A 12,300-nucleotide genomic window follows, 5' to 3' on the forward strand; every position below is an offset into this window, starting at 1 on the left:
GGAGGCTAGGCGAGAAGAACCTTATTCCATATTTTCAAGAAGTTGTAATCGTCTCGCCTTCGATAGAAACTCGAGCAAACATAGAAAAAGTACCTAAAGACGGAGCTCTCCCGCCGACAAGGACAAGGATCCACCGCGCCTCAATGGTCCTAATGCCACAAAAGAAGATGCAGGCTCGTGGCTGCGTGAAGGGAGGCACCGCAAACCTTAGTGTGGGTTCCCTTGCATGGGTATAGGCGCGAAGGGGTATATGCCGTTGACTGTACTAATTTTTTATATAAAAAATGTTCCCGAACACTTTTTTTATAGATGTTTCACTTTCTCAAAACAGGCCAATGTTTTAAAAAGATGTTTAGACATTTTAAGAATATTCACAAAAGCTTTAAAAATATTCATGTTTCCAAAAATGCCCTCAAATTTTCAAAAATATGTTCTTGTTTAAAGAAAAACTCTGTTTAAAGATAATATTTTTTTTGAAAAAATTAGATAAAACCAACAAAATACTAATGAAACAGAATCACTCGCTGCTATGGCCACAACAAGAGCTCATGGGCACAAAATAGGCCGCCCAAGTCCTCACGTCTATGTGACACATTCACATCTTTTAGCACTTAGCGACATAGGAGCTCCTGACAGAAGCGACCGAGCGAGCTCGGGGCTCTCTTGTTTTATGGCTCGCTTCAATGCTTGTGGTCTTTGCTAGGTGGTGTATCTATATGGATGTAATCTCCTTTACTCCCTCCGTCCAGGTGCATAGGGCGCCTAAGAAAATCCTAAAATTCCAAAAGTGTTAGACGCAATTCAATTAAATGCTCCTCGTTTATCTAAACCGCCTCGTTCTTTCGATCCATGAGAGAAAGAAAGAGCCAATGCATGCACGGTAGCCAGGCGCTGATTAGGCGAGCGAATTCCACGGGTGGGCCGTGTGAGGTGTGACGTGGGATATTTCCTTTGCATGGGTTAGCTGAAACGGCCAACACTAATGACGGGATTAATTTCCAAATTCAGTTTCGTTTTTTAGTAAAACCTGTGCGCGCTCTCCTTCAATCTCAACCTGCCTAAATCGCAAAGCTTTTTCTTAGGCGCTCTATGCACCTGGACGGAGGGAGTACTTCTTTGTAGTGGCATGATGTTTGGTGAAATGATAGAATGTTTTTCTCGGTTCTTTTTAACCTTTTTGGGCCATTTGTTTGTGCTTGAAGTGCCGTGTGCTTCGTGACTCGGCCCTTTCTTCGGCCCACCACGCGCGCGGAGCCTGTCTGGTGGTCTAGTCGCGGCGGTCGCAAACTTGCGCTTTCCTCCCGCCCGCCGCCCGCCGCCTCCGCCCCCTCCCCACCTCCGCCGCGCCGCACATGCTCCCCCGCCTCGCCCGCGCGCACCGCCGCGTCCTCCTCCCCACACGTCGCGCCCTCTCCACCTCCACCACCCCCACCGTCGCCGTGCCGGCGCCGCTCTCCTCCGCGGAGCTCGAGGCGCTGCTCCGCCGCGACCACTACTCCGCCTCCACCCGCCGCTTCCACTCCCTGCTCCCGCTCCTCTCCCACCCCTCCCTCCTCCTCGCCTCCGCCCTCCTCCTCCGCCACCGCTCCCACCCCTCCCTCCCCCATCCACGGACCCCCTTCCTCTCCCCACCGCCGCCGCCGCGCCGCCCTCCCCCTCCTCCCACCTCCGCCTCATCCTCCCCTCCCGCCTCAAGGGCCGCCCGCTCCCGCTCCCGTCCCTCCCGCTCCGCCTCGCCATGCTCTCCGCGGCCTCCGCCCTCGACGCCGTCTTCGCCCCGCGCGCAGCCACCTTCGCCTACCGTGCCCGCCACGCCGCCATCCGCTACCTCCGCTCCATCCCCAACGCCACCTGGTTCTTCCGCGTCGCCATCCCGCGCCAGCCCTTTGCCACCCGCCACGTCCGTCGCCTTCTCGACGCCATCTCCGGCAAGGTCGACGACCCCGGGTTCCTGGACTATCTGCGCGAGATGTTCCTCTCCGATGCGATAGCCTTCGAGCTCGGCGGCTCTGAGCTCTGCCGCGGGCTCCCGCAGGAGTCGGAGCTCACCAGCACGATGCTGAACATTTTCTTTGATCCTGTGGATAGAGAGGTGATGGCCATCCGGGAGGAGGTGCACAAGAAAAATCCCAGAGTTAAGGATGACAGCGTTCGGCATACGCCTGTGAGAGTGTATGCCGTCCGGTATCTCGACGAGACGATGGTTGTGACCTCCGGGTCGAAGATGCTCACACTTGAGGTCAGAGATAGGATCCTCTCAGTGTTTGAGAGGGATTTGGAGGTGAAGGTTGACAGGTTTGGTAGCTCAGTTCACAGTGCAGCGTCAGAGAAGATGGAATTCCTGGGGATGGAGTTTCAAGCCGTGCCGCCGTCAGTCTTACACCCTCCCATGTCTGAGAAGGCGAAGAGGGCAAGGAAGATGTATCTGAAAAGGAAAGCAGCGGAGGCGCAGGAGCTGAAGAATGCCCGGGAGACACGGAGGAAGAAGCTTGGGTTGAAGATACTGAACCACTTGTTCAAGAAGGTGAGGCGTGGGCATGAGTTTGAGTTTGCCTTCCGAATTGAGGATGAAGTGCGGCAGGAGTTCAAGGGTTGGGCAGAGGAGACAGTGGTTGAATACTTCAAGTCGCAGGAGCATCGCCGTCATTGGCACCGATTGTTCACATCTGGTGACTTCTTGTCACTGAATAGGGTGAGGGATCAGTTGCCATCAACATTGGTGGACTCCTATGACCAATTACAGGAAACACTCGACAGGTTTTTGATGCCGAGGAGGGGCCATGACATAACTGAGGATGAGGAGATGCTAGCAGAGGAGGAGGACGAGAGACAATATGAGAATAGGATTGTTGAGGACTTGACAGAGTTGAAGATGAGGGTCAATGCACCAATAGAGCTTGTAAGAAAGGCGGTAAAGTTGGCCGGGTTCACAAATTCCATGGGACGGCCACGGCCAATAAAGCTACTTATCTGTCTGGATGATGCAGATATCATCAAATGGTATGCTGGTGTGGGGAGGAGGTGGCTAGATTTTTTCTGCTGCTGTCGGAATTTCAAGATGGTCAAGATTGTTGTGAGTTATCACTTGAGGTTCTCCTGCTTCTTGACATTGGCGGAGAAGCATGAGTGCACCAAGAGGCAAGCAATTAGCCATTATACAAAGGATTTGAAGGTGACAAATGAAAATGGAGTGCCTGAAGTGTACTTTCCAACAGAGAAGGAGATCAAGATGATGGGTGATAAGAATCTCTCTGATCCAAAGCCTGTGGATGGAGCCTTGACAATGATCTTGGTCAGGTTGGCGGTCGATGACACCTCCCTCCCATGCCTGGCTCATTTTTGTGCTGGAACAGACACTGCCCTTTACCGGATACGTCTTTTGCAGAATCGACTAAATGTCGATCCTTTGAATGAAAAGAAGTGGGTCCAAGGACTAAGTGCCATTCATGAGAGTCTGAACAAGAAATGCCTCCCACTGTGCTCCATACATGCAAGCGATCTACTTCTTGGCAAGATTACTCTCCGAGATATTGATTGTACTCAGTTTGTTGATGTGGTGTGAAAAGAAAAAACAACTTGCATGATGCCTAGTTCGAAACACAAAGCTCACATAAAGATGCAATACTGCAGTGCTTGCCAAGTGTATTTAGTGCTGATTGCATTTGGCACTGTACATGTCCTGGATATCCATCCTGTCAGTGGGTAGAGCAAATACTGATTAGTTTTTTTACAGAGGTATGTGTTCCTCATTTATGACTGTTCTGATCGGGAGGTGCTACATGTCACAACATCACTAACTGAATCTTTGATTCTGTTATCTGTTTTCTGTTCAGGAATGATGTGGTATGCTAGTTTTACCATTGAATGTGCAAACTAACTTCATATCAGTTTTACTCAGGTATTTCTCTGTTTCAACAGCTCTGTTAAAATCAGATACTACTTATTTTTAATCCACTGTACTTTTTTGTGTGTCTAGGTTTGAGACTAAGTTGACACTATAAAATATTTGGCACTAGCTAAAATTTCAGCCAAGGTTTTGTTTGCCTATGATTTGGTCAACGTTGACAAGAATATGAAATAGAGTTGGCAAGTTGGTATGGGCCTGCCAAAAAGAAATTGGAATCATTGAAAGAAGCATAACTTGTTTGGCTATGACCAAAAAAAGTTATAGGGCTGGTTTTGGGTACCAACAAAACATACCCATAAGGTGCAACATATGCCACCTGAGAAAGATTTATTAGTTATCATGTCTGTTATTATGAAGTACACCATATGCTTCCCCTGCGTGTGTTTATAAATTTATATTTAAATAAATATACGGAGTAGATTCTGCAATATTTAGTTGGCAAACTCACTGTTCTCTTAATTAGTCGGTCTGAAACTTCTAGGATTCTGCATTTTATTGTTTTGAGGGTATGGCTCAAAAACTTTGTCTGGCTTTGCTGTGTAATTTGACTAGCTAGTTCCCCCTGTTCCTCCTGCCTACACCCTCCGCTTCTTGCATGTCTACTTTCTGTAACAAAATTGGTTCAGGTAGGCTGTTTCAGGAGGCTTTAAGAATGTGAAATTTGGTCGACTAGATCAATGTTTCGGCAATTTGAATTTGAGCTATTCTCCAATCCATCGATCTGTGTTTTTTCCTGTGCAATATTCATATGCAGGAACCTTGCAGTGCGATTTAACTCATGAAGATGGCCGAATATTATTTCTGTGTGAACAAAGAAGTTGTAGAACTTTGTGTAGATGTTCATAGTGTACTTATTTGCGGAATTTGGTGGTAGCATGCAAAAGGATTCAGAATTGTGAAGTTAACTAGGAGTAAATTATATGGTTAGTAACATGCCTTTCCTTGCTGACGTAGTTTTGAGTCCTGCGGAGGGCTGGGGTATTACATATCATGACTGTTGTGATGAAATAGCCATATGCTTCTACTATCAGTTTTATAATATTTAAATAATTCAGGAAATAGGTTCTGTAATAGCTAGCTGGCAAAACTCAATAGTCTGCCCTGCCATTTTTATGTTTATGCTTTTCTTTGTTCTGCACTAGGTATAAAGTTTGCTGGTTGCAGCTCAATTTGGAGAGTAGTGAGGTCCGTGGCTGCTTTGGGGTGTACTTCCTCGGTTTTTCCTGCCTGGGAAACCATTTGTGACTGTGTGCTCCTGCCTTCTGGTGTTGACGCCCGACCAATTATTTATCCGTGCTCGTCCTTGCCTACACCCCTCTCACCCTCTGTTTCTTCCATGTCTACTTTCTGTGAGAAAATTGTTTTAGCTAGGCTGTTTTCGGTTTTCAGTAGTTTTCTTATAAAATGTGACTATGGAGTATGATATACATGCAATTCCTTGTGTGGTTTCTTTGCATGGAGCTCAATGTAATATCAATACTTTTTGCTGCTGCTCTCATCAGACATCTTCACTTCACCTCAAACATTGCTCCCAGCGCTTGGGCTGTGGAAGATGCTCCACTCCTGAGATCTCCGACCATCTGTTCGTTGATTGCCCTTTTGTCGACTCGCAACATTCTCTGAAAACAGGGCTCCAGACCTACAAATTGGTCAAAGCCCACATGCTGTTCACCCACATACCCAGAGGAACATTCTTATCTTCCTCTGTTGGCATGTCTGGTCTAATCTGCCATATTTTTCTTTGTCGGCGACATCCTTTGGCATTGTGATGAAGATAGTGCCTTGTCTTATGAAAAAAAAAAAGATTTGACGACACTGCTGGCTCTTGGCTAACTGAAGCACGAAGCTTCCTGCTCTCTCTTCTCTCCTGATTTTTTTTATGGACATTGAGTTGTAGGCTTGAGCCGCCCTATTATTATTGGGCCTCTTCTGTCCTCCATAGATATATCCAGGGGCATGGTACTGTCAAATCTGCCTCCGAAGAAATTAGTGATGCACTTGCCAAGGAGAAGATCTAGAAATGTTGCGAACATGTTGGTAACTAGTGTTGATGCTCAAATAATTCCTAAAGTTCAATATTATTCTCCACAAATGTATTTAAGTTAAGCTAATTAATTTAACAAACAAGCTTGTTGAGTGGCAATCCAAAACCTTTTAGGTTTTTTTTTGTATTATGTGTTTAATAGGAACCCAAAATCATCAATTCTATAGTTTTATCGTTGGTTTAACTCTTTGTATTTTATACCTTTTTCGTTTACACTTGTATTTATATAATTTAATGTTTCAGGTCCAAACGGAGTAGAAAAACTGTACTAGAAACATTTTCCAGGGTAGACAACACGTTGGTGCCTGAAGCCACTCTGCGGGGGCTTGACAAAGGCGGACTGGCATCAGGTGACTTGCCTCTTGGCAGTCACGGCGTAACATGCGCCCACCCATCTGCCGTTCAAATAAGATCCAATGGCACTGATTGGCCCAAGTGAAAACAAGCCACTTTCTTCCTGATCGAAAGGCCACCAGCCACTGAAGGCCAAAACTGCCCAAAAACGATTCAGACTTAACCTTTTTTTCAGGCATTCGACAGTAGCAACCATAAAACAACAGCGGCCACAAATTAGCAAGATTAGCTAGATATAATTAGCCCACGAGGCTATAATCTCCTTTCTTGTAAATGATGTAGCCCTGCTGTCCAACGAATAAAGCAGATTTAACTGTTAATTCTTTTTTACAGTGGACGGTTTGCCATAGTAGAATCTGCATCCTATTTGCTGAGTCTGTACTCATTCTCATTGAAACTGAGAACTGGCGCAGTTCAAGCATGCATCAATCGATACATCAGCACATCCAGCCATCAGCCACCCATTAGAGAGGTTAAAAAAAGATCCATACTTGCACATCTTTAGGCAGTTGACGATACGAACAAAACATTCATTTTTCATCGCATTAGAGATGAAACAACGCTAACCAGTTAAGCTTAAAAATAGCGAAAAACAACAATCCTATATGCTGTACATGACCATGTCCATTCATTCAGTGCTTAACATTGAAAGAAACAACAGCCCAACAATATTGCTAAAGACAAGCACTAGTATTACACGAGCAAATTATAGGCTGCCGCACAGTACTCAGCGTGCAAATTCTGCAACAACACGTCTTGCTACTGAACAATCATTGGAGTTGGAGTACACAAAATAGGCCATTTTACTTGTACACTTAAGCCACAAAAAACTCTAGTCAGCCCCAAAGGACTATAGTTTTTTTTTAAAGATCCAGCTGATGGCCGGCACATATTGATCAATAGCAAAGAGCAAGCAGGAAATGCAGAAGGTGGTTTTCTGATCGAGTGATCAAGGAGGTAAAAAGAAGAAAATAGGTTTATGGTAAACCGTTTACCCCTCAGTCGATACATAACCACCACTACTCACGGCGGGTCCCCAAATGGGTGCTCTGAGAGGGTTGCTCTTGTCTGACACCAAAGCTCAAGGGTTCTTCTGATGCTTGTTGTGATATTCGCCGAACTGGCCACCTTTTTTTCTTCTTCTGAAAGTGCACTCGTTTCGTTGATGCCAAATTTCTCCAAGTATCATGATGAACATCGATCTTACAACCTTTTTGTGTTATAGTCTTGCTCCATAGATAATTTCTTTTGTGATGTCAGCCACTTTTGTGTTGCTCTGCCAATTGTCAGGATGAAGTGAGTTGCATCAAAAACCACTAGCCGCCTTTGACCAAACTGAAAATGAGGAGGGGCACTTCCAGAATAGGTGTTCAGAGCTTTCTAGATTTCTTAAACACAGCTGGCAGAAATACTCATTTGGCCGGCCTCTTCTCTGAAGACGATAGTTGCACCATAGTCTATTCTTGTGCATCAACCAGACAAATTTTTTGGGGCGAGCCGGTGCCCACGCCTGGCAGAACAGTTTTCTAAAACTTGACTTGATCAGCCCCTGAAATTGGAATTTGTATGCCGAATTTGTGGAGAAAATGCCTGAGGCTTCATGGTTCCACTTGATTATGCCTCCGAGCTGGTCATTGAGCTGCATATTTTTTTGAGGTAAGCCATCTGTGCAGTCTGATTACCTCGGGCAAGGGAGGTTGAGCGTTGCCATGGGCAAGATCCGCGATCCAAGTGCCATCTGTCAGAGCTTCCTTCACTATCCCGTTCTTCCTCCTGGAGTGCTTGAAAAGCTCTGGGTAGTCCATCTTCAAGGTGTGCCACAACCAGTCCAGGAGCAGTTCGAGAAATTGGCCGCTTTGCCGTTGCCCAAGCTCGCTGTGGTGGATGCACTGAAGAGGGCTCTGTCGCCTTCATTGCATGACAATTGCGTGCCCACCTATGGCCTTTCAGGGTTTGCCCACGAGTGCCAGAGGCATCTGAGCCTAAGTGCTCTGCTGAACCGTGTCAGGTCTGGGTTGCTGAGGCCGCGGTTGTCGGTCGGAGTGCATACCACCGGCCAACTGACCTTACATTTCCCCCAGTGAGCTCTTCGTCTTGAGCCCAAAGAAAACGATGTCCGATCTTGTCCACTTCAGCGAAGAACTTTCTGGGAACCGTAAGCACAATCAGGGTAGAAGTGTTGGAAATATGCCCTAGAGGCAATAATAAATTGATTATTATCATATTTCCTTATTCATGATAAAGGTTTATTATTCATGCTTTATTCATGCTAGAATTATATTGATTGGAAACTTAAATATATGTGTGGATACATAAACAAATACCGTGTCCCTAGTGAGCCTTTACTAGACTAGCTCATTGATCAAAGATGGTTAAGATTTCCTGTGTAGGGCTTGGAGGAGCTCTAGGAGATATTCCCAAGATACGTTGTTGAAAGCCTTTGCGATATCTAGTTTTAACAGCAGCACCGATATTTTCTTTCTATGTAGGGATCTAACCCCGTTTTGGACGTAGAGGAAGCTGTTATGCATGCACTTCTTGGCAAGGAATGTCGATTGGGCTGACAAGATGATGGTGTCAATGACGCCGGAGAGCCGCATGGAAAGAACCTTGGCCATCAACTTCGCTATCGAGTGGATTAGGATAACTAGTCGCCAACCCGTGCATTCGCACGGCCTAGTTCATTGTTACTACATTTGAACCATATTATTAATTAACATATGGCAATCCATTTTGTACAATTACATGTGGACGTGCCATCTATTGAAACCTAAAGACACTGCAGTATAGGGATTCATAGGAGATTGTATTTTCACAAATGAGTAAGTCAGATGTAACCACATGAAATAATAAGATGACAGCAAAATATAATTTGTTCTTAGATAAGTTATCGAAGTTCAATATATGGTTTTAGTAGCCCACATATATATGACAACAGATGTTTGATATTATTGTTTTTCCCATTTCCGCAGTTTGTAAAGTCAACTAATTATTGCTTACTTGGTTACACTAATTCTTATGCGTCTAGGCTTGAAACTATTTATATGTTGCTATCTCAATAATTAACATGGTTACCAATAATATTCCTCTATGAAAATATTAAATTGTTTTACTTATGGTGTCCTTAACAAATCTTATACTTTTATTAATGATGGAAGTTTGCTAATCTTGTAAACTATCTCAATCTTGGAAACAGAAACAGAAGAAAATTATAACATATACACTTCATATATCCTTCAAATTAATTGAGAGAGGAAAAACAGTTGGTAAATAAAGAAGACATCGATCTTGGTTTAGTGAGTTATAAAAATCAAGCAATGTTATAAAAAATAAGTTTGAATTACACAAAAGAAAGAAATTTATTGATTTTGAATTTGAAAAACGCTGCAACTTCACGCTTTCCTTGAACATGACGGTCCATAATCTTAAATGCATATATTGATTTTTTGTTAGATACGCTGTGACCACATATACGAATATATGTACAATTTAATTTTGGATCATAGATAAGCATAGATGTAATACATCTATGATGGCCTCAGGTGACAAATTTACTTCCTTGTTTAGTTATAACTACATGGATCTGCTTTGCATTGGCATTAAACAAATGGCCCCAGTTGATTGGTTCGTATTTTTCCTTTTGTGTAAATTCTTCTTGGTTGCTTGGTCACAGGGGATTCTTCAAGGGGGGTTGGCCATTCACATAAAGAGTTTTGGAGCATTTCATAATAAATTTGAATAATGTGTCATCATTGGCCTTGTACATCTAATGATAGTCATAGGAATATATTTTTCAAAGACCGGTGCAAATCAGAGAAACTATTCTATTGTTTATTTAGTACAGAGACAACAAATTTATAAATAGTTGGAATTTAATTTCCCAATCTAACATTACATATATATGAACCTGACCTTATTAAGCATGGACCCTCACAAGTCACTAAGTCCTTGGCCACGACAGAGAGCAAGCACAGCCTAGTGCGGGCAGCATCATACATATTTGCGAACTTGCATTAGAAGGGGAGGAGAGAAATTAAGGAGAAATTAGAGAGACATGGATTAGCTGCACATAAGGGTTAGTTGTAATTAAGAACCAATAAGAGCAAGTACTTGTATGGCTTGAATGACCACAACATATACGGCCCCTCACCTGTGAAGGCTAATGTGTCTTCATATGCATAGCATTGTGGAACATAAAACTACTAACATGTCATTACGTACCTAGAGTTCTACACATGGGTTTTGAGTCTTGACCGACATACATGGTGTGCGTGTAGTTGTTTATTAATTAACGCTGGTGACTCCAGCTAGCAACCAAATAATGTAGATCGCTGGTTGATTTGTTGTAGAGCAAACCATACATACAGGAAAGAAAATATGGGCAAGATTGTATTAAGAGGAGATGTCTTTACGGAGAAGACAACAGACTGAAAGTGCAGGATGATAACATATCAAAGAAGAGAGCTAGATAGCACGATATATGCTTCACGTGGGGTAAATAATGATCTAAGAAGAGTGCTAGCTAACATGATATATCCTTCACATGTTGTTGAGGACCATCAGATTGATGTGTAATCCGGCAATGTCAGCAGGTACCGGCGATATTACTTGAGACGCTAGTCTCTGACTCCATGAAACCTCTATTATTTGTAGGAGCCGGATGACAAAGCCTCACAAAATTGCATCAAGTTGGTACTTCCATAATTATACCTGCAAGGGCAATAAAGAAACAAAATCCAGAACTTAACTATTGAATTCTAACACCTGAAGCCATCATCTCAACATGTCGCTGCTGGCTCTTTTGTCTTGTGCAACGACAGCTGTAGGCTCTTGGTTTACACGTCCAGACAAAGGAGGGCCTAGTGCCCGGCAGCACCGCAGCGAAATAAGACCATTGTGCGAACCCTAGCTCGCGTGCACCGGACATCGGAAGAGAGTAGTTGTGGCTGCTAAATCGGATCTCATGCAATTGCCGTGAGGAAACACATGCTCCAATCTCGATTGAAGAAATGGGGTCATGGCTTTGACAGACAGATTGGTTTACTAAAGGAGTTTTTATTATTTCTCCTTACTTTAAACTGGTCCACGGGAGGATTTTTTAGGACGGAGCTTTCTTTTTACACGGACGTGCGGAGGTAGGATTGTTGCAGGATATAGATAGACTATAAGGCAGGTTTACGGAAGGACTTCTTTTTTCTTCTTTGTATGGGAGAATTTTTTTATGGAGACGTGAGGAGTTAGGATTATTGCACTATATAGAGATAGACTATAAGAGGTTAACGTGAGATCAATTGCTTGTATTTACTTCAATGATGTGAAGTTTTTTTTTTTTGCTGGAAACGCCATGAAGCTTTAGATAGATGAGATGGGATTTTCAAAATTATGTTTTAACGATTGAGAAAAGCCTGAAAACTGTTTTTGTCTAAGAATTGTCTGATTTAATCTACACCGTAATAATTCGGTCCCACCAGATGAACGGCTCGTAAAATCTAATTAACGTAGGAATTTCTAGGAAGTCGGTAATTAGTAGAGGTATATAGATAGATAGATAGATAGATAGATAGATAGATAGATATAGATATAGATAGATATAGATAGATAGATAGATAGAGGTATAGATAGATAGATAGATAGATTGGTCTAAACTCACTGATTTTGGCTGCACCATCCTTCTTCGGGATCAAGGCCACCAGAGCAACGAAAAGGCTATAGTTAACTATTCCTGGTCGATCTGACCTTGTTTGTAAGTCTGCCATACAGCGAGGGCACCAACTCTTGTATGCGCATACCAACCAACCATTTGTCCTCCCAAAATAGCATTTTGTTCCCGTCACTAATCTCCGATCTCGTGGCCGCCCGAAAAAGTGCCTTAGCCTCTTTCGAAACTGCCCCAAAAGTCTCTCCCCATGGTTTGGAGTCATTAGTCCTCTGTAGCCATAGCCATCTCGTCTACGCCACTATACTAAGCCAGCCCTGGTTAGGTATACCAAGCAAC

The 12,300-nt window shown here is 43.7% G+C and overlaps 1 pseudogene; it reads left to right on the top strand.

Moving 5' to 3' along the window:
- The first annotated feature begins 1,287 nt into the window (after positions 1 to 1,287).
- LOC123149344 (nuclear intron maturase 3, mitochondrial-like) lies at positions 1,288 to 6,174 on the top strand (annotated as a pseudogene).
- The last annotated feature ends 6,126 nt before the right edge of the window (positions 6,175 to 12,300 follow it).

This window comes from Triticum aestivum, chromosome 7A, assembly GCF_018294505.1.
Source record: "Triticum aestivum cultivar Chinese Spring chromosome 7A, IWGSC CS RefSeq v2.1, whole genome shotgun sequence".
Taxonomy (NCBI): Eukaryota; Viridiplantae; Streptophyta; class Magnoliopsida; order Poales; family Poaceae; genus Triticum; species Triticum aestivum.